General features: G+C 34.9%; 1 protein-coding gene across 12 annotated transcripts in view; it reads right to left on the bottom strand.

Annotated features, from left to right (window-relative positions):
* Window positions 1–24,431, bottom strand: part of RFX3 (regulatory factor X3) — a 263,742-nt gene that overhangs the window by 116,068 nt on the left and 123,243 nt on the right. The gene's annotated exons all lie outside the window — the stretch shown is intronic.

A 24,431-nucleotide genomic window follows, 5' to 3' on the forward strand; every position in this document is an offset into this window, starting at 1 on the left:
TTCGGATGCTGGTCGTGGACATAATACCACTCATCAAGCCATGTTGAGGTGGCATCCCACATAGCAGAACCAGAGGGACCTACAAGTAGAATATACAACTATGTACTGGGGGGCGTTGGAGAGAAGGAGGCAAAAAAAAAGACTGGCAACACATGTTAGCTCAGGCGCCAATCTTTAAAAAAATAAATAAAAAAAAATAAAGGTTGCAAACTTGTGGTAGCCTGATTCGGTTAATCCTTCTTCACTTATTAATAGACTTCTATAAAGAAATTCCTCTCAATTATTTGGTTACTTTGAAATAAGATTTGTACCGGAAGAGTAGGCTAAATACATGATTCATTTATTCACCAGTACTCAGAATAATGATTTTATCCCCTAGCTCCCTCCAAAGGTAGCCAATGTGGTTTTTAGTTTGGTTTGGTTTGGTTTGGTCTGTATCCTTATGATTCTTGGCTTTTGAACATACTTGATGTTTTTCAATCATAGCAGTCTTTTTTCACCCTAAAATGTCCTATCTTTGACCAATGATAGTTCCTTCAAACTGAGTCCTGTATCTTTTGATATGACCACGGTAACTTTTCTTAACTCCCCTCCTTTCTGTTATGATAGGGTGTTCCAGATCTATCTCTTTTATTTCCTGTCCTAGATCTGGAATTAATCATTTCTTCAAAAGGCCCTGGGTCTTATTATTTAGGAATAATATAAATATGCAAAAACTGTTTGGGAAGGCAATTTAAAAACAGGTATACAATTTGACACATCTTTGTGATTTCTTCTACAGAATATTCGCCATCTGTAGAGTTGCTGTACAATACTATAAAAATACAGTTTATAAGCGTAAAAAATCAGAAGGGAAAACCTTACTGACTGTGAAAAGTAGAGTGATTAAATACATGATAGGAAAACCATTCTGTAGAATACATGACTGACGTTAAAAGAATAAAGTAAGACTGATATGCACTTTAATAGCAAGATCTCTAAGACGTATTACCAAGTGAAAAAGTATGCTGCTGAATAGCACTTACAGTGTGATTTATGTTAAAAAAATACATACATATCTGCATATAGGTGCACATGTGTATACAAATGTATAAAGTATATAAAGGAGAATAGAAGGTTGTACAACAAATTTCTAAAAATGGTTACTCAGTTCACTCACATGAAATGAGAGAGGTGAGGTGACTAGTATCTTATATTCTGCATATTTATATTGCTTTTAGATTTTTAAAATGAAAGTGAGGGGGCTGGCCCCGTGGCTGAGTGGTTAAGTTCACGTGCTCTGCTTCGGCATCCCAGGGTTTCGCCAGTTCGATTCCTGGGCGCGGACATGGCACTGCTCATTGGGCCACCCTGAGGTGGTGTCCCACATGCCACAACTAGAAGGACCCACAACTAAACATACACAACTATGTACCGGGGGGCTTTGGGAGAAAAAGGAAAAGTAAAACCTTTTAAAAAAAAATGAAAATGAATTCATATATTAAGTCTATTATAATAAATATACATCTAAATAAACATTTACAAAATCAATATATGGAAGGACTTCCACTTCTGGCTGTGATGGAGTACATATGATGTGGGGAAATGCCCTCCCTACACTAAACAAGTAGAAAACTAGAAAAAATCTATAAAACAATGTTTTCGGTCATCCGACAAGAGGCATCAGAAGATTGTGATCCTTAGAAGAAGGGAAATAAACAAGGTGAGCCCTACAGTGATCCTGGCTTTTGACCTGGATACATTTTCCAGACTGCAGAGCAGGGAGAATTCAAGTAGAGCAAAGTGATCTCACGGAGGTGAAGAGACAGATATTGGAATTGGGGAGGCTGACACAGCTGAAATTTGAGGGTAGTATCAGAGAGGATGTTAAGCAGAGAAATAGATGCAGAAAAATTCACAGACAACCCTTCAGTCTACTGCTGAATACTAAGCTGCACATGTGTAGGGTGCAGAGATGCTCAAGTTCTGATCAGCCATAGGGGTGACCTTACTGAACACACAGGGCACTTTGTAGAAATACTAGAAAGGTAAAGCCTTAATAGTAGAGCTAAACTAGTTCTAGAATAAAGACTACTCTGATCCATCCTAAAAAAGCTAAAAAACAAGCCTTCAAAAAATTAAGTAGATCCACAAGTAACTTAACTGCTTATACAAAATTAAATTTAAGACTTGTAAAGGAAGATAGCAAAATCTAGACATACAAAACCATAAAAATCATAAAATCCAGCATTCAAAACAAATATTAGACACATGAAGAAGAGGAAAAAGTGATCTACAACCAGGAGAAAAATCAATCAATAGAAACAGATCTAGAAGTGAGGATATGAAGTGACAGACAAAGACTTTAAAACAACTATTCTAAATAGACTTAAGATTTAAAGGAAACCACAAACACGATGAGAAAAAAAGGAGAGAAGCTATAACAAACTAAGCTGAATTTGTAGAATTGAAAAATACAATATCGGAAATGAAAAATTTGTTGAATGGGATTAAAAGCTGATTACATACTGCAGAAGCAAAGACAAGTCAATTTGAAAACCTAGCAATAAAAATTATCTGAAGAACAGAGACAAAAAAGAAATAATGAGGAATAGAGAATCAATGAACTATAGACAAATATCAAGTAGTCTAAAATAGTGTAATTGGAGGCCAAGAAGAAGAAGAGGAAGAACAGAAAATATATTTGAAGAAAAAGTGGTCAAAACTTTCTCAAATTTGGGGCTGGCCCCGTGGCCGAGTGGTTAAGTTTGCGCGCTCCGCTGCAGGCGGCCCAGTGTTTCGTCAGTTCGAATCCTGGGCGCGGACATGGCACCGTTCATCGGACCACGCTGAGGCAGCGTCCCACATGCCACAACTAGAGGAACCCACAGCGAAGAGTACACAACTATGTACCGGGGGGCTTTGGGGAGAAAAAGGAAAAAATAAAATCTTAAAAAAAAAAAAAAAAACTTTCTCAAATTTGACTAAAACTATAAACACATAGATCTAAGAACCTGAACTGTACCAATGTGTAGATAAAGAAAACCACACCAAAGTGCATCATAATTAAAGTGCTAGAAACCAGTAATAAGGAGAAACATGTTTAAGCAGACAGAAAAAAGACACATTATATGACAAGGTAACAAGTACTAGATTGATTAAAAACTTCCCAGTCAAAAATAATTGGAGCCCAACACAATCAAATAACATCTTCAAAGTAGTGAGAGGAAAAAAAAGGTCAACCTAGAATTCCATAATCAGTGAAATGTCCTTCAAAAATGAAAGGGAAATCATTTCTCAGACAAAAACAAAGAGAATTCTTCTCCAGCAGACCTCCAGTGAAGGTAATGACAAAGGAAGTTCTTTGGGCTGAAGAAAAATAATACCTGATGGAAACTGGGATTTATACAAAGAAATGAGGAGCACTAGAAGTGGTAAATTTGAAGGTAAATTAAAGGGTTTTTTCTTTGTTTTCTCATGTTTTAATTTCTATAAAATATAACTGACTATGTAAGCAAAAATAACAACAATGTATAATTGGGGCTTAATACATACGTAAAAGTGAAATGTGTGTATGACAAAAATAGCACAAAAGATGGGAGAAGGAAATGAAAATACACTTTTGTGATATTCTTAAATGCTAAGTAGTGTAATACTGCTTGAACACAGGCTGTGATAAATTAAAGATATATACTAAATATTGTAGAACAAACACCAAATAAAAAAATAGTATAGTCAATGGTGGAGATAAAATGTAATACTAAAAAACACTCAATATATCCAATAGAAGGCAGAAATAGAGGAAATAGAAGAACAAATGGGACAAATAGAAAACAAATAAAAAGATGCTAGAATTAAATGCAACCTATCAATAATTATATTTGATGTACAAGATTTAAATCTTGATCATCAGAATTATCAGAAATATACAGAGACAGGTTAAAAATAAGAGGATGTGAAAGGATAGGCTTTGCAAATATCAATCATAAGAAAGACAGAGTGGTTATATTAATATCAGTCAAAGTAGACTTCAAGATAAAGAACATTACCAAAGATAAAGAGGGAAATTTCATCAAGAAAATTATTAAGAAGAAATAATACATTCTACATGTCTTTGCATCTAAGAACAGAATTTCAAAATACATGAAGCAAAAACTGTAAGAACGGAAAGACAAAATAAGCAGATCCACAGTTACAACTGGAGATTTCAACTTTCTCCTCTCCATAATTGCTAGACGAAATAGACAGAAAATCAGTAAGGGTATAGAAATTATCCACCACCTCAACCTAAATGACTTTCATATGATGATCCATGTAACAACAGCAGAATATGTGCACTTTCCAATGCACATGCAGCATGAAAGCTCAAACGTTGAGGAATAAAACAAGTCCTAACAAATTTAAAAGGATTAAAACAATACACAGTATGTTCTCTGACCAAAAAGGAATTCGAAATAAAAACCAAAAAGCTATCTGAAAATCCCCCAAATATTTATATAATGAACAACACACTTTAATCTACAGTTCATAGAAATCCAAGGGATATTAGAAAATATTTTGAATTGAATGATACTGAAAATACAATATATCAAAATTTGCGGAGTGCAGTTAGAGCCATGCATAAGAGGGAAATTTACAGTTTTAAATATTTTTATTAGGGGGAAAAAAAACTAATGCACTAACATATTAACCAAAGTTTCAACTTTAAGAAGCTGGAAAATGAAGAACAAGTTAAACCTAAAGTAAGGAGGAAAAATGAAATAATAAAGAGCAGAAATCAATGAAACAGAAATCTGAAAAACAACAGAAAAAATGATAAACATTAGGAAGACTTATCAAGAGGAAAAGAAGACACAAATTATGAATACCAAGGATGAAAGGGAAAACATCAATACACATCCTAAAGACAAAAAAAAAGATAATAAAGACACTTAACGCCAATAAATTCAACTACTTAGATTAAACAGAAAAAGTCGTTAAAAGACTCAAATTACCAAAACTGGCAAAAAAATTCTATCTATATATACATGAAATTGAATTATTCCCACAGAAGAAACTCTAGGTCCAGATGGTTTCAATGGTGAATTCTATTAAACATTCCAGGAAGAAAAAAATGCCAATCTAACATAAATGTTTTAGAAAATAGAGAATAAGGGAACATCTCCCCACTGTGTTGATGAGGATAGCCTTACCCTGAGACCAAAACCAGAAAAGATATTACAAGAAAAGAAGACTACAAAATAATTTCTCTCATAAACATAAATGTAAAAATATAAGTAGATCTAATCTAGCAATATATTTACAGGACAGGGCATCATAATCAGGTGGGGTTTAGTCCAAGAATACAATGTCAGTTTAATATTAAAAATCCATAAATGTAATCCACCATATTTACAGTAAGAAGAAAAACCATATGATCACTTTAATAAATGCTGTAAAAGCATATGACAAAATTCAAATGAATTCATAATAAAAAACAAAACAATAAAAAGGATAGAAGAAAACTTCGTCAATCCAACAAAGGGCATCTATGAAAAAAATACAAACATGATATAAATTAAATGGTGGAAAACATCTTTAGCATTTCAAAAATATTCACCATTTTCATAACTCCTCTGTTTAAATTCTTAACTGCCTCCCTATCACATATTAGATGAAAACAAAATAATTTGGACTAAAATACAAAATCTTCTTATTACTATCATCTAAACGTTGATGGGTATTTTCAAACACAGCCTCTCTGCTCCTGCATAATCGTCCATTCAAATTTTGCATATTCTTGCTACCTTCTCATAGCTCATGCTGTTTTCTCTACATAAATTCTCTCATCAGCCAATACAAATCCACTATTTCCTTCTACGCCTGATTAAAAATTTAGTTTCTATAAAAAGCCCTCTGTAACTCACTTTATCCCATGAAAGACTATTCCTTTCCATTTGCTCTTTTAGGACTCATTAATACAAGTGTTAACACATGACTTAGTACTAACTTACGTTCGCAGGTAGTTTCCTTCATGGGGGCCAATATGGCGAGGTGGCAGAATCAGTTAATTTGGAATTAGAAGAACTGATTTTAAGTCTTTGTGCTGATACCTGCTGTTTGTTTATTAGGATAGTCAATTCATTAAGTAATAATATCCTTGTGTATAAAATAAAAATTCTACCTACTCTATCATAAAGGATCTTTCTGAGGACCCAAAACTATTAAATATAGATAGAAAGCATGGTATAGGCATATATAATAACTACAATACATCTTGAATAGTTAAATTATTAAATACTTCAAAAATAAGAATCTTGTCTTCTACATCTGGGTAAATTTTCATCTTTAAATCCACTCGGTTTCAGCTATAAATATGCAGAATATATGTTCATCAAAGGGTTCCTTCAAATCATGAGATTCTATAATTAAAGCAGAAATGAAACTCAGGAAGAGTCAAGAATCTTGGAAAAGAAGTCTGCGTAGATGCTGGCTAACTCATCTAGGACAGCAATACATAAATATGTCCATTGATCACATTGAGACTTTATAGTACAAGGTAAAAATAGGGCATGATTCTTTGCCTTATCTACCAAGTTAAGGTACTGACAAAGTAAATAGAAGACCAAACTAAATACTGAAAATATTGAATTACAGTATATTTTGGAGGTAACACAATTTTTGTTATTATCTAGTACGTGTCTTTTTTTTTTACCAACCATTAGAAACTGGGCTGAAGAGGCCCTTGAAACAATTTAGCGATGAGAAACAGAATTGCACATAGTGCTTGTAGTTTGAGAAGGTATTCTTTCAAGCGTATAATGATAGTGGAGGAAGTAAAAAAAAAAAAAAAAAAAAGGGTAAAAAAGGACAGAAAAAGAAAGGAGGAAGAAAAATAACTACCTTATGTATATATGTCTCATTTTACCAATGAGAAGTTAAGATCTTTCAGTTTTTTATTTCGTTAGCTTTTAGTTGAGGGTTTCAGGTTCTTTCTTTTTGACAGTGGGGCTCTATTATTAGGAAAGGTGGATTGGAAAGCCACAGAAATGTTCCTTTCTACCTCAAACTAAAGCCAGTCAGATTCAGGAAGAGAGTTGTGTCTACAGAATCAGTCTGGCAGAATTCCAGCCCACCCCTACCCCTGGCCCAAGTGCACATATAGACCAGAGATAATTTTTATATTGTTGGTAAAGACCCAACACAGTGTAAACACACTGCAAATATTTAATAATTACTTAACTAAATAAAGCCTTGCACTTAGCAAAGAAAATGCCTAGTAAATATATGTAAAATTTATAGTAGCTTCTAAATGCGGATAAGTGTATTAGCTTTTTTAAAAAATAATGAAACCAGCAAGGAATGCTTATCATTCCAAAGTGAACCGATGTGATCACTTTTAACGCCTTTTAATGTAAAGACCAAAGGCAAAATTTTAAAAGAAAGCTGTATGCTATTTTCTCTTCCCTAAAACAATAAACTGACTCAAACTTGTTCAAATGTTATTTGATATTGTTCTTATGTTAAATATTAATTTCTGTTCAATTATTTACTAAATTGTTATGTATTATAAGTTTATTTTCTATTTTATTTGCTATACTTCAGTGCAGGAACTATTCAAGCTAGCATTGCTAAAAGGGATGGGGAAACTAGCATCCTGCAGGCATTTCATTAACATTCCCTGTAACTATATTCTCCATCCATCTTTGTGAAATCTATAAACTATCACATTTTACTGCCTACACTATCCAACTCTTTACGGGAAAGGAAGAAAACAATTAAATAGACTCTATAGGAAATAAATTTTCTCTTAATTTCATTGTCTTCCCCCAAATAAATTCTCAGGTGTGTTTCCAAAGAGAATGAACAAATATTTTTCACCACTTTTAAATTTTAATAAACAAGAAAGTAGAGAAAATGTGAAATAAAAAGAGATGGACGAAGGTGGAATTAGCAGGAATAATCAAAAATTTCTGTAATTAACTGTTCAATGAATAAAAATGACCTAGGGCTAATTTCTAAACGGTTACCTAGTACATCAGAATGTTGGCAGTAATGAAGTCTAACCATAATAACATTCTGTACCAGAAATTTATCCATTCTCTGTCAACTGAAGGAAAAAAATTTATCCCCCAAAATATAAATATATGCAACAATGTATTTACATTCACAGACACGAGATGAATTAAGCAACTTAACACTCTTTTACTGATACATATTTACATGGATGCACCTCTTATTACTATTCAAATGTAGTATTACAAATTCATTTGCTTATTTCTGTACATTTTTATAATTCTTATTATTTATAAAAGAAGTGAATACCAAAACAAATTAAATGCCATTGAAAAATGTGTTAGCTCAACAGAATCAGTTAGTATATTTTGAGGACAAAATTTATACAATATGTTGTTTTGGATGTACTGCAAGGAACACAGAATGAATCACACTTCAAAACAGAAATCTTTTTCAATAGTAAATGAAATCACTTATAATTGTTAAGCTCATTAGTCAGCTAAGAACAATACTTGTCTCTTATAAAAGTGTCTGTATTATGTCAAGATCTTCATTGCCCTTCTCATATAAAAGCACTCCTTACACATTTGGTTGGCACTAAACATTTCAAACCTTAGTACCGAGAACTGTCAGAAACTGCATTAAGATAACTTCATTAGATCCACAAGAGATACGAGAGAGCTCTTAGCAGATTAAAAACATGAGATACTAGAACAGCTATGTTCTATGTTAGCAGCTGTTATTTGACGGACCAAAAGCGAAGCCCCAGAAAAACGATTTGCATTGAAACACGTCTAAAGGGCAATGGGGAAGCAAGACACCCAGAGTAACTGCAGAAAGTCACTCTGAAAAGCCACTTTGTGAGAAAAGCGAAGGAAGAGAACTTATTCAATATTTCTGGACCAGTAAAACTGTAGGGAATTGAGGAAAGATAAGTGAAAAGTTGAGAGAGTACAGTGTGAGTATGATGCGTCTAGAAGGGAAGATGCAAGAAAAGAAAAAGCATAAGGGAGAAATTAATTTCCTCAACAGGCACAGGTTACGGAAATAGAAATCATAAAACTAAAACCAATTTTTCAGTCTTGGTTAAAAGCAAAATAGATTATATGTCACAAGGCTATTTAATAAATCTTGCCAAGAAAAAATCTTACAAATATTTTGAATGTTCAAAGTAAGTTGCAGGCAAAAAATGTTTATACTTTATGATCACGAGATCACAGGGAACAAAGAGCATGGTTAAGTGACAGGACAGGTTGGCAAAAAAGGTGACTGAAATTCTCTCATTGTGTTCACTGAAAAAGAAGTTTCCCTAGATCTTTAACATTAATTCACAAAGTTCTTCCTGAGATATCCGAGGATAGCTACAAAACTCCTGTTTGATCTTCTAGGAATGGCAGTCCTTCCACTTCAAAGAATGTGATAAATGTGAACTATTGGAAAACAACATATTTTTCGTTAATTTTAGTTAATTTTTAGTTAATTTAAATGATAGAATTCAGTTTACGAAGAAAATGGAATTGTAAATTCACTCACTGGCCTTGTGTTAGTTAACTCTCTCAATTATAAACTGCGTGGCTTTTGTTTTTCAGGAAATCTCAGATTTTTGGAGACAGTTTTTTGTAGTAGACTTTAAGTAAATAAACGATACTTCCAGCACATTCAAATCCAATAAACATCACAAAGCTTGCTTCTTCAACAGGGCTAGAGTTAAACACAATAGTTAAGCTTTATAGAAATTACTTACTACAACTACGTGACTGCTATAGGCAACCAGAAATTGTCAGCAAGTATAAGTGTTATTGTTACACTTGGACTTTAAGCAGAATCATGTGAAGGCTAACATGGTGGGAAGGAAGGTCCTGGCTCACCCTCTTGCACTTCTGACCACGTGAGAAGGGGGTAATCAACTGGGAGTGAATTAGTTCAATCAATCATCCTTAACTGCCTAGCATCTATCTCCCAAAAAATACCTAATATCACAGAGCAGAAGCTGCTTGGAAGAGGTGAAGCAAGTTTCCAAAGGAAAGAGGAGAAGTGTTTCTAGGAGCAGGAAGGTGACTCTGAATAGATTCATTTTGGAATGATTTCTCAATGAAAAAATATGACGGATATTACATAAAATATATAAACGTATTTTTGTGAGTCAAAAAGGAACAAAGTAACAACTACTTCCTACAAAGCAAGGAACACTTTTTATCATGATTACAGCACTGTCTTAAACATTATTTCCCTTGGGACCCAGCAGGACCAACCAATATTAAGATTCTACTACACTAAGCAATAATTTCTGGGGAAAGGAATTTACTGAACACTCTGCTGACCAGAAAGAGCAAATGAGCTAAGTCTGCCACCTTCCTGCAGTATTAGGAGAGGTCTTCGGAACAAGAGGCTCCTTTAGTGTTTCTAGTAATAAATGAAACCACAGAAACATAAAATACCAAGAAATGTGACCAGCACATCAGGAAGTCTAACTCTGCATAAAAGTAACTTTTGTAACTCCAGACCAACCTAAGTTACCTATCTAACAGTGGGAGCAGGAGGCCTTGCTCCACATGGTCACTTGGAGACCCTGGTTAACAGAGGCTGTCCCATTTTGTAGTTGTATCATCCTGATGTGGCCATGTAGGAGCTGAGAGATTGTAGAGGTGACATAATAGCTCCTAAATGCCTTGATTCACAAATAATACATGTCACTTTTGCTCACAATCCACTACCCAGATTACGTCCCAGGGCCCAACCTAAATATGAGGGAAAATACGTAGGTGAACATTATGTCTCTGATACAGTATCTTTTTGTCAGAGAGTACATATATGAACCAGGTGAGATATAACATGTTTTCCTGCACTTTACTTTTCTTCTCTTAACATCTTGGAGCTCTTTCCAAGTGTATGTGCGTGTGCACATACATGCACGCACAACTATTTTTATTGGTTTCATAATATGACATAGTATAGATAAAGCTTAAGTCCACTATTGATGAACAGTTAGGTTACTTGCTATTATAAAAAAAGTGCTATAAAGAAAGACTACATCTGGTTTTAATCAAACATTCTATGGGGTTGATCCTCTGCATATGTTTACTGGCCATTTGTTTTTCAGCATGTGTGAACAGCCTATTCATATTCTTTGCCCATTTATCTATTGCATTGTTTGTCTTCCCTTAATGATTGACAGGATCTTGTAAAACATGACAAAACTTTTATTCCCATGTATTTCATGTCTTTTTTCCTTTAAATTTGTTTATGGTGTTTATTAACTTTTGCTTGACAAAATACATCAGCTTTTGTCCTATAAGCCTTGTGGTATTTTATGTTCTACGTAAGATGATCTTCCCCTTTCTAAGATCGTGAAAAAATATTCTCCTGTTTTTGTTTGTGTTGGTTTTGTAGTTTTAAAACTGATTAGCTCTATAATCTGTTTTGGGTATTAAGATAAAGATACAACTTTAGTTTTTTTTTTAAATAGATACCCAATTTTCTCCAACACCATTTATTGCACTATCCATTTGTCATTTGAAATATGTTTATCATGAACTAAGTTCTCATTTATACATGGATCTACTTACTTATTCTTAGTCTGTCATCACTCAAGTTCTTATTACTATAGCTTTGGAGAAATAGTACTTTCTGAGATTAGGCAGAACAAGTCCTTCCTCCACCGCTATTCTTTTTTGCCAAATTTCCTTGGCTATTCTTGTGTATATTCTTTTCCATGGACTATATTTAAGAAAACCTTGCTGGGTGTTTTAGTTGGATTATATTGAAATTATGCATTTGTTTGAAAGAGAAATGGATTCTGTATAATACTGAGTCTTCCCATACAGAAACATAGTAGTTTCACACTTTATCTTTTGTAGCAAAAATCTCATTTTAAAATTTAGGCCTTCTTAATGGCCTTTCATATGTGAGTTATATGCTTCGCCCTAGCATATAACCTAGCACTGGTTATGCCTGACTTGCTATGAAGATTGATGCTAAATTTCAAAGTGATGTGGTAGGCAGAATTCCGAAAGTCATCCTCGCCCCCCCTCAGATTCCAAACCTGCATCCCTGAAACCTGTGAATGTGATGAGCTCTCTCTCCTGTGATTATGTTATGTTATACGGCACAGTTGAGCTCAAAATAGAGTGCGGCTGACCTAGCCTCACAAGCCCTTAAGTAGAGTGTTTCTCTCGTTGGTGGCAGAAGTCAGAGAGTCAAAGCAGAGAGGGCCTCAACATGTCACTGCTGCTTTGCTGATGGTGGGGTCGCAGGAGAAGTAATGTGGGAGACATTTAGAAGCAGAGAGCAGACCCCAGCTGACAGTGAGAAAACAGAGACCTCAGTCCTACAACTGAAAGGAAGGAAATGAATTCTGCCAACAACCGGAATGAGCTTGGAAGTGAGTTCTTCCCCAGGACCCTAGATGAAAGCCCAGTACAACAGACATCTTAATTTCAGTCTTGTGAGACATGGAAGAGAGAACCCAGTCAAGTCCACCCAGACTTCTGACCTACAGAAATTGTGAGATAATAAATGGGTGTTGTTTTAAATCACTAAATTTGTTGTAATTTGTTACACAGCAATAGAAAACTAATCCAGATAGACTACAAAACAATTGCTACTACCAATTTCCACCCCCCTGGGTTTTCAGGATTCCTACAGGAGGAAATACACTCAGAACCACCTCCCCCTTCCTCACTTGTATTCTCATTGATAGTCTCTATTAAGACTGACACAAATACTAAACTAAATCCTTAATTTCTGCTCAATTTTAAGGCTTTGGAAAAATGAAAGGCTAATTCTTCTTCAGAAAGTTTGAATATTTAGGCCAGTCCTGATGGCCTAGTAGTTAAATTTCGGGATGCTCAGCTGCAGTGGCTCAAGTTCGGTTCCCAGGCATGGAACCACACCACTCATCTGTCAGTTGCCATGCTGTGGTGGCGGCTCACACAGAAGAACTAGAAGGACTTACAACTAGAATACACAACTACGTAGTGGGTGTTTGGGGAGGGGAAAAAGAAAGAGAGGAAGATTGGCAACAAATGTTAGCTCAAGGTGAATCTTTCCCAGCGAAAAAAAAAAAAGTTTGAATATTTAAGGTACAGAGTAAATCAAAAACAAAAATATCATAGGACAAAAAGGAATCTCAAAGTCATTGGGTAAAGTACCTAATAAAAATTTAGGAGACTAATAACTATTATCAAACCCCAGAATCCAAATCTATTTCAAAAGGTCAGGATAAGTATGATAACCAGGGTTCTTTCAGTATTTCATGTACATATATGCAGTGACTACAATGTTTAAAGAAGAATACAATACTTTGGTAAAAGAGTAATTAATCAACAATCTCAATTCCACTAATAAATTGCTTCACTGTTACCTTTTGTCTTTAAGTGACAATGTAACTTATTACATAATGTGTTAAATTTCTAAAACTCTTCATACTCTAAGAAATATTGAATTATTCATACTCTGAAATCAGTTTAGAGAAATTTGAACTGATATGTAGCTGAGTTATACAATTTTTAAAAAGATATCTTGAAAGAAAATTTACAATGGTACTCGATGACAAGACTGAAAATATAATAAACTTCACTATTTTTGTCTGCATGCTTCTATGCTATTTGAATCCTTTTTAATAAAATGTGCTGTATATACATACCACTTGTAAAATTTTTAAGACAAAGTAATAAATAGGGTAAAGCAAGAAAAACGTTAAGTAGTGAATATGAAAGATAATTATTTCAATTTCCAGAGAAGTGAGAGCAACCTGCTAAATTTTAGAATCTGAAAAAAAAATAGAGAAAAGTCAAAATAGAAAGAGCAGAAATATTTTAAAATAAGAAAATATAACATGGAATACAATGATGAGCTACTTGTTAGAACTATTAAAACAATGTTGTGAGTTAATTAAAAAGAAAACATTTACTCATCATTGACTGAAATTTTAGAAGTTGATTCTCTTAGTGAAAATGGATTTTTTAAATTATTGACCTGTCGAATATGGCTCTTCTCAAAACTCCAATTTCTATGAAACGTAAGTAAGAGAATGGTAGTGACAGACTTAGGAATCAGTATCTTTCTTAGGGCTTTGACAGATGGTCTTATCAAGACAATGGACAGGGATCTTGTTTCCTTAATTGATTTATTTTGACGTCTCCATGGTTTTCAACTTAGTAAACAAAAGGCATTATTGATCTAACTACCACGGTGTCCCTGCACTCTGGTGGAACAGGTCTGCAATTTGACAGTCGTTGGGAAAGCTCAACCACCTAAAATCTATTTCCTGCCTGGCTGCCAAACTGCCCGGGACCTCACAACAGAGAACGATTCCTCTGAACTAATACTTTGTCCATTCCTAAGCACTGTAGTTTATCACTTAAATCTCATGCTTTTTCATCCACTTACCTCTCATATAACTAACTTCCCCGCAAAAACAAAGCTAGTTCTGATGGAGAGAAAATTTTATTTCATAAGTAAAACCCACGAAGGCAGGAACAATGTCTGTTTCCTTCTTTATCACAACAGCTCATACATAGTAATTCCTCAATAAGGATTTGAGAAAGGAAAGGAGGCAGGCACAAACTGAAATTCAACAAACAGCTCTGAGCCGCCAAGGAAACATAAGAACAAAAAATCACACAGGCAAATCGCACACCAGGGGAGGAAAATATCAAGAGAATAAGATGACCATGAAGTAGACAGGAAAAACTCAGTTCTTACACTATTCCTAAATAAGCAGTTTTATTTTTCCTTACTTTATGACTTTTTCATTTAATAGCTCCATCCATATGCTCTTTTAAAGAACGAAATTCATTGGAATGATGGGAAAAAATTTCTACCATGAAGGAGCTGCTTCCAAAGAGGTAAAAAGATGAGGCCTTGTAAGCACTGACAATACATTAGATTAGACAACTAGTTAGATGAAGATCACTTTTACACTAGCAGAAGCAAAAACGTTTTGAAGCCAAGGACTTGGCTAAATAACTAAAGATATGGGTCACAAAATGGTTGATGACTAATTTGGGGCTGAATCAATGACCAATTAGGTTTACAGGCAAGTTTTTTTAGATGGGCAGTTAGGGCATTTGAGATGATCAAAAACATTTTAAGTCATCTCAAGAAAGTTATCCAATGAGTTCATATTGGCTATATGTAGGGTTCAATTCAGTATTAATCCAAATGACAAAATATTTATAAAGTCAAAAAGTAAGAGTATTAAAAATTACTCACTATATAGTTTTAGTAATTGCTTTTTAGAATCATAATATCAATATTCAGTCTTTACCTAATCAGTAGCTCAAAACAGTCTTCAATAAACTGTCAACTCTGTCACTTCAAATTCTTCTATGAGGAATGCGATTTTTTTAAAATGAAACAAAACCTATTAATATGTAATCTGTGAATCAGAACAGTGCTTGCTTTTCAGATTAGTGGGGAGGGAGGAGGGCAGAGGTGGACTGGGAAGAGGCAGAGGAAACCTTCTGGGGTGATAAAAATGGCCTATAGCTTGACCAAAGTGTGGGTTATATGGACACAATCACTTCTCTCAGCACGCTGAACTGTGTCACTTAAGATCTGTGTAGCCCACTGTAAATAAACCCACTAAATGCAAATTGCTCGCTAAAAACTAAAAGGCAGAAAATATATATGTATATAAAATATTTCTCCTTTTTTCTCTATATGACACACTTATAGAATGCAATTAATTGTAAACTGAGAATACACACTTTATTTTACTATGTCCAGATAAGTAACTCTGGTGTGTTTCCCCCAGAAAAGCGCAGCAGTAATTTATTAAGTTTCTCATAATGCTATGTGGCCACAACAGTATGGTAAGACATCTGCAGGAGTAATGACCAAGACTATAATTAAACAAAGATTCTTTAAATTATTGTGTTTTAACATAAAGTGAATCCTTCTTTTTAATGAAGCAAAATAATTACTGAATTACTTTGCTTAAGGGAAAAACTGATTAGGAGCAAGTCATTCAGTTTATTTGCCATTGTATCTATATCATTGGGATATCATTAGTTGCTATCAAGGGTGAGTTCCCTAAACATCAGAGTTGCCTGTCTACAATCCACAGCAGTTTTCATTTTTTCAGATGTTTCTATTTATAGTGCCAGAAATATAGTATTTTTTTTTTTTTTGCCAGTGGAGTTAATAAGATAAAGCAGACAGTGGGGCTGGCCCTGTGGCCGAATGGTTAAGTTGGCACTTAACCACTTAAGTTGGCACTCCACTTCGGCAGCCCAGGGTTTCACCAGTTTGGCTCCTGGGTGTGAACCCAGCACCGCTCATCAGGCCATGTTGAGGCAGCGTCCCACACAGCAGAACTAGAAGGACCTACAACTAGAATATACAACTGGGTACTGGCGAGCTCTGGGGAGAAGAAAAAAAGAGGAAGATTGGCAACAGATGTTAGCTCAGGGCTATTGATATAGATATGCTATGACTTTGGGGATAATTTCAGTAATTTGTATAACTAAAATCATTTAAATTACCATTCAAATGATGATAAATTATTAATAAACTATGAAGTTTTACATGTGGCCAGAAATTTAAATTATATAAGACTTCAATAAATGTATTATCTTGAAAAAGCAGTTATGGAAAATAGGCTCATCAACCTAAGTAAGATGAAGAAAAATTGGAGAATGTCCCGGAACGAGTAATATAAATTACTAAATGATTGGGAAATTACTTAACAAAGAAAGCCTAAAATAATTTGAGTTGGTAGGGAATATAAGGCTGGGGCGGGAATTAATAACAGTCTTCATTCAACTAGATGAAGTAATACTATGCAGACAGAACTTCAGCACTCTCTGCCCACCAAGAAAGGAGCCTAAGAAGTTAAACCCAAGTAGCAACTAGAAGGGCTATATGTAAGTATCAAAAAAATACATATGTATTCCTTTGCAGTTTCAAAACTTTAGAGCCTAAAAACAAAGATGGCTGTAAAATTCATATTTCTGAAATTGTTTAGCTGCAATAGAAATTACCAAAGGTAGTCATTCTTCTAAGACATTTGTAGCAAATGTTGTGTGTGCCATGTCTACATACTCTCACCATTACCACTTCAGTGTACACTGGTCTAGCTCACACTACAGCACCTCTTTGTCTAAGAGATTTCTCAGACCCTTAGCAGCCTATCTGTCTACCTGCACAGCAGCGAGAAATGTCAGGAAATTAACCTGTGCATGAGCTGCCCTCTGCCAATGACTGACAGGAGTCTGTATAAATACCCTAGGCTTCCTCTCCCCTCAAGTGAGATAACTCTGAGATGTGGTGCAACACTGGCTCCCAGATTGCCCCAACGTGATCCACCTCCAGTTATCCACAGTTCTAACTTGTATAATAATAAAATATGTATTGGATAAAATCCCATCCCTGTCTCACTTTCCCAATATCCTACTGGCATTTCCAGTGATCATTTCCCAAATAAACTATTTGCACTGAAATCTTTGTATCAGAGTTTGCTTCTTTAGAACCCAAACTAAGGCAACACATATGCCATTTCAATGTACCACCTGTCTTTTTACAGATTTAATAGTTTCTTTAAATAGTTCCCTAATTTTTAATTTCTTGAAAAACTTTTATAACACAACAAGAAATGGAAAACTAATACCTCCCATCTTCCCTTGTTATAATACAATAAAAATAAATGATATCAAAACAGTTATTTAATACTAGTGAACTACTGTTGCCTGTTAACTCTGAATCTGAATCCTGCTCTTTTGGGTATTTTTGTTGCTGTCATCGTTTTTGATGAGGAAGATTGGCCCTGAGCTAACAACTGTGCCAATCTTCCTCTCTTTTGTATGTGGGATGCCACCACAGCATGGCTTGATGAGCGGTGTGTGGGTCCACATCCCAGATCCAAATCCATGACCCCCGAGCCGCTGAAGTGACGTGTACGAACTTAAACCTCTACGCCACTGGGCCAGCCCCTCTTTTGGGTTTTTTAAAGTGTGTATGTGGGATTAGGGGAAGATTTGCGAATATTTGTGAGGTATTACAGATATGCTGCACCAAACTGACCTTGTTGATTAGTTCAACTGAGTGACAGAGAATGGAAGAGGGAATAATTTCCTCACTCTGTGATTCAATGCTGTCTTAAATCTCTTTCCCAGAGCCACCTGAAGTCCCTCTTACCACCTTAGACCACTTAAAATCACTTAACTTCCCAATGGAATATACATCCCACACTTCAGAAAATATTAAGCTATAGAATAGATAACTCTGAGAAAGCTAATTCACAATCCTACTCAGAAAAAATTATTAGAGATCTCTCAAGACTTCTTTGACCCCTATTTAGTTTCAGAAACTGCTACAGAGAGTTAGGAATTCTAGTCTTAATTTTCTGTGTGACTGTGGCCAAGTTACTTCATTTTTCTGGACCTCTGTTTCCTCAACCTTAAAATAAGAAAGTCAAAATAGATTCATGTTTTCTCTTCTCTTCTCCTTCTCACTTCAGGAATAAAAGGAGGGGGCAAAGGTGAAGCTGTGGGTTTCCCAAAACCATTCTTCAAAGCAATTCTGGGAAGATCAGTTTTACATATAGACCTGTTCGCTAGGAGGAGTAGGAGAAGGAAGAGAGAGAGAGGGAGAGGGAGAGAGGAGCAGGTGGAGAGCAGAAAAGGAGGGGAAGGGAGACGAGAAAGACAGGAGAGAAAGAAAAAGAAACTAGACTTAAAAAAAATATACAGGTACCACCTCACCTTGCACTTATTAGGATGGCTACTATCAAAAACAGAGAAAATAACAAGTGTCAGTAAGGATATGGAGAAATTGGAACCCTTGTGTACTGTTGGTAGAAACGTAAAATGGTGCAGCCACTAAGGAAAACAGTATGGCAGTTCCTCAAAAAATTAAAAATAGAATATATCATATGATCCAGTAATTCCACTTCTGAGTACATACTCAAAAGAACTGAAAGCAAGGTCTCAAAGAGATACTTGTACACCCACGTTCATAGCAGCACTATTCACAAAAGCCAAAAGGTGGATGCACTCAAGTGTCCTTTGACAGATGAATGGATAAACAAAATGTGGTGTGCATACATACAACGGAATATGATTCAGCCTTAAAAAGGAAGGAAATTCTGCACAGGTTACAACATGGATGAACTCTGACAACACTATCCTTCATGAACAAGCCAATCACAAAAAGACAAATACTACATGATTCCACTTATTTGCATACCTAGAGTAGTCAAATTCATAGAAACAAAAAGTAGAACAGAGGTTACCAGGGGAAATGGGGAGTTACTGTTTAAGGGGTGTAGTTTCAGTTTTGCAAGATGAAAAGAGTTCTCGAGGCTGGTTGCACAACACTGTGAATGTACTTAACACTACTGAACTGTACACTTAAAAGTGGTTAAGATGGTAAATTTTATGTTATGTTTATTTTACCACAAATTAAATTTAAAAAAACATACAAGTTAAAAAAGCTCCACAAAGATGACATTTAAGATTACTTTCAGTTCCACAGTCTTTGAATTAGCATTAACAACTACATAATTTATCATGGCCATGATACAGGTTCATGAACAAAATTAGAAAAAAATTATTTATCCCATAAACATTACCCACAATATTTACAGTATGTATCTTATAACCATTAATCTCTATGATCCAGGAATGAGCTTCAATGGCTACTAATAATACTTACTCACACTCTCTACAGAGAGTCACTAAAATATTACCTAAATGTTGGAAATCTTATGACCAAATAGAAAATTCTGCAGATTTAAAATTACAATTAATCTCTCTGCAAAGCTGTCACCTCCACTTTGAAGGCCATTAATTCCCAGTCCAAATGAAGGGTAGTTTCTTCTGTGCTCTCCCAGAGTAACATTATTACACTCTCATAGTCAAACCTGTGTCAGAATGAGCTGTACACCTCTGCCACTCTACCTTGATTCTGAGTGCCAGTGAGCAGGACTTCGCCATGCGACAGCTTATTCATCTTACCTGGCTCTGTCCATGGCACACTGTAGTCACTCTGCACTTATTAAATTCATTTGAATTAGCGTACCAACTACTCATAAATTCTTAGGTTTCTCAATACTTGTTGGTAAGAGGACTTCTAAAATTAAATAAATCATCTCATTTCATTTTGTTGTATAGTTCTATTTATTTCTTATTGAAAATATACAACCTGATCTAAGTTAATTTATCATTATAAAATTTTGTATTTTCTTATTCTCCTTGGTCTTAACTCAAATTTTAAAAAATTACTTGAACTCATCTAAGTGTATTTTAGAAATCTATTTAATTAGACACAAATTAGGTATTTACTGGCTTAAACAAAAGTAGAAATGGAAGAATAATAAACTATTAGAAGGCAAAAATATTTAAGTATATATAGTTGAATAATAAGCACATAAGCAGATGCTCAACATCATTAATCATCAGAGAAACACAAACTAAAACCAAATGAGATAACACTACATAACTCACTAGCATGGCTAAAATTAAAAACATTAACAATTCCAAGTTTGGTAAGGATGTCAAGCAACTAGACCTCTTCATACACTGCTGGTGGGAATATAAAATGGTATAACCACTTTGGAAAAGAGTATGGCAATTTCTTATAAGGTTAAACAAACATTTACCCTATGACCCAAGAGGTCCACTCATTAGTATTTACCCAAGAGAAACAAAAACATATGTCTGCACAAAGACTTAATATACAAATGTGCAAAACTGGAAATAAACCAAATGTTCACTGGTAGGTGAATGGATAAACAAATTGCGATACATTGTTACAACGGAACGTTATTCATCAATAAAAAAGGAATGAACCATTGATAGACACAAAAACATGGATGAACCTCCAAAATACTTTGGTGAGTGAAAGAAGCCAGACACAAAAGAGTAGATGATGTATGTTTATTTATTTGAAATTCTAGAAAAGATAAAACAATCTAAACAACAGCAGATCAGTATTTTCCTGGAGCTGGGAATGGGGGAGGGGAGGAACTGAGAGTAAAGAAGCACGAGGGAACTATTTGGGGTGATAACTATTTGATTGTGATGGTGTTTATACGAGTATATATATTTCTCAAAATTCATCAAACTGTACATTTAATGGTAGATTATATATACATGATACCCTCTTCCTGGGAAGTTATAGGATAGCAATATTTTGGTTTTATAGTTTCCAAACTCTTTTGATTATTTTCCTCTCTTACTTAACAAAACTGTACTTATAAATTACTTACATGTTCTATTGCATTAATAGAAATTTACACTTGACAAAATATATAGAAAAATAGGAATTATAAAGAGCTAAAGATCAAATATTTAAATGTCCTGTTAATTGAGGCAACTTCATCAGCTAATCTAATGGCATGATATATACTTAAGTAAGAGGTTCATAACTGCAGAGAGTGGACATAAATTCATATGTCAAAGATCTTCTCAGAACTTAGGACTCGTGCAGCCAACTTCTTATTTAGACAGTGACTGTCTAGACAGACATTTGCCATGTGACTGCCAAAGAATTAGAGACGTGCCCATTCTGCCACCTTCTTTGTTTCTGCTTACAATATCAGCGGCATCTTCAATCTCTAGGCTATATCTGGGAAATTTTTTAAGCTGCTAGTCCACATTATAAAGTTAGTTTAATTAAAACTAAACTATATAATCCATTAATTCACCTTGCTGGAAACACAGAAAATGCAACAAACAAGTGAGGGGGCTACCATCAACCCCTCTCCCCTGAGGATGCCTGATTTACATGTGATACATGTAATTTTGTATGTCTTAGTCATATTTCTTCTTTTTTAGCTAAAAAAATAGAAATAGAAATTCTAACATTTCTTTCTCTTACTCTAATAAATCTTGTTGCACAACCTAGGATGTAGATGTTCTGTTCTGGAGACATCTATGAGTGATCATTTACACTATTCAGAAATTACAGTGTTTAAAAACTGGCATGTGTGTGTGTGCATATTTAACACTAAATATGTGATTAGGTATTTCCAGTCACTATTAATTTAGAAGGCCCTTCAGTACTACCTAGTTCAGTCATTAGCTGAACAAGCCTTTATCAAGCACTTATTACATGCCAGACAGATGGTGAATGCTAGGTTGTACTGCAGTGAGAGCAAAAGAAGACACGGTCCCTGGATCACTGATTTACAATGTAGTGTGGGGGGGAGACACAGATCACGTAATTCAATTAAAACCACAACAAGGAAACATGCTGTGAGGGAAAGGGACAGGACACAGGGCTAGGAGAGTGAATAACAGAAAGGCTTAATCTAGTTTGGGGATCAGGCAGGCTTCCCTGGGACCGTGACTGCTGACCTCTAGTGTTCAAGAGAATACAATTAAAACATGCACAAACATAAACCAAGGTATAAACAATGATAGTTGTGGGGCCAACTAGTATGATGAAGCTTCTTTGGTACTCCCTGTACATGTGGTATCATTTAGCTCAATCATTTTCATATTAAGGCTGGTTCTATTCCTCCTTATTAGCCCAAGACAACTATAGTAGTTTGACCTGGCACCAAAGAGATCATAAAGACACATGAAAACACATGGAAACTGAATGGCAGTCTCGATTACAATGTAGTAATTCAGATAATCTAGAATGTGCCCATAGTTTTATTAAAGTTTATTAAAAGGATATCTAAATAAACACACACACACACACACACACACACGATTCCTGAGAATATATCCATATATCACATTTTGAGAAGAACTACTCTTTGCAATTATTTTCTTACCTCCAGCTCCTAGTAGAGTGATTTATGAATCAATAACATGTCCTCATATCTGTAAAACAGTTTGTAGTTTCCAAAGCACAATTTCAAAGATTTTCTCATTTGATCCTAATAACAATTCTGGGTAAATTATCTATTTCAAAGATGAGGAAGCAAAGGCAGGGTGGTACTTCTTCAAGGTACCACCAGGAAGTTTCCCACAATTGCCCCCTCCCATTAACTGACTCACATCCAAATTATATTATGTGTTCTTCCTCCTCGCTCCTACAGCTCCATGTGTACACTTCAGGCATTACTATTCTCTGTGTCATCTCCTGTTTACCTGTCAGTCTCTTAGACCTAATCGTCAAGATCTTCAGTTCCTGGCCCCTAACAGATGCTCAATCAATGTTTGCCAAATGAGCTCCCATAGTATAGTTATGGAAACTGAAGGACGGGGAGGTTACAGTGACTTGCTCAATACCACGTAGCTTATAAGTGGCAGACCTGGGATTCCAACTCATTCACACCTCCTTAGATCAAATTTGAGTCACTGTTCCTTTAGCCCATATATCTAATATTTTAGGGCAATATTATCACTCTACATAGGAAGCAGAGTATCAAACATTCTTTTAATAGTAACTTAAAGTATTACCAACCAAAACATAGGTACAAATATAATTTAAGCTTAAACATTAAAAATATTTTCCACATGCGAAATAAATTGTCTACTAAGATCTATTAGCATTATCAGTAGTCTATTTTTATAATGAGTGTTTAAAGAGTATGGATTTTGTTTATGACACTAGCTTCTCTAGGTCATACATTTTTTCCTAGATAGAGTTCCTCAACTACTCTGATGCTCTTTTGCTTTGCTATTTTTTAATATCTATTTAAAATAAATAGCTAAAGAAACACTCAATTTCTGTGAAGTGTATTTATGAAACTGCTGGGAAAAATTAAAAGTAATCATGAGTTTTAAATTTATAACTGTCTACCAGATTGACGAACCACAGGCAACAAACACGTTAGTGAACCTCAACATCAAGGCACAGCCTTGAAAATAAGCACAATAACAAAAAAAAGAAAAAAATATTGGTAAAAAGGCTTTGCATAGAATAGTTACGTTATTAACAGTCGGAAATAGGACTGTAACCAATGGCCTGGTCAGTTTCATGAAATTCAGAAAATGTATTATTACTGGGAACTAAAGCTTAGGTTCACTCAAGGTAAAATTAATTTATTTACTATAACTTTCCAAAAACTTCATAATTTTGCTCTATTATTTCAACCTACAGTTTCATTACAAAAATAAATAAACAACAACAAAAAACTCAGGTTAGGGGCCAGTCCAGTGGCGTAGTGGTTAAGTTTCACATGCTCCGCTTTGGTGGCTCGGGGTTTGCAGGTTCAGATCCTGGGTGCGGACCTAGCACTGTTCATCAAGCTACGCTGCGGCGGTGTCCCAGCAGGAAGTGGAAAGTATTCCCAGGTGTCCTTTCCTCAGATTATCTGGATGACAACATTTTACTACATTGAGTTTATCATTTTTTTCCCTTCTTTTTTTAAAATTCTATATTTACTGATGCTCACACTTGGGGTCTGGGTTTAGATAGGGCTTTAGGAAGTTCAAGGTTGGTAATTTTTTCATTTGCTAGTTATTTTGCTCAAATAGCTCTTTACCCCAGATGCTCTTGTTTGCTTCACTAGTTTTGCTTGTGGCATTTCTCAAAAATGCATTGTGGCGGCT

The sequence above is a fragment of the Equus asinus genome, chromosome 23 (assembly GCF_041296235.1).
Source record: "Equus asinus isolate D_3611 breed Donkey chromosome 23, EquAss-T2T_v2, whole genome shotgun sequence".
Lineage (NCBI taxonomy): Eukaryota > Metazoa > Chordata > Mammalia > Perissodactyla > Equidae > Equus > Equus asinus.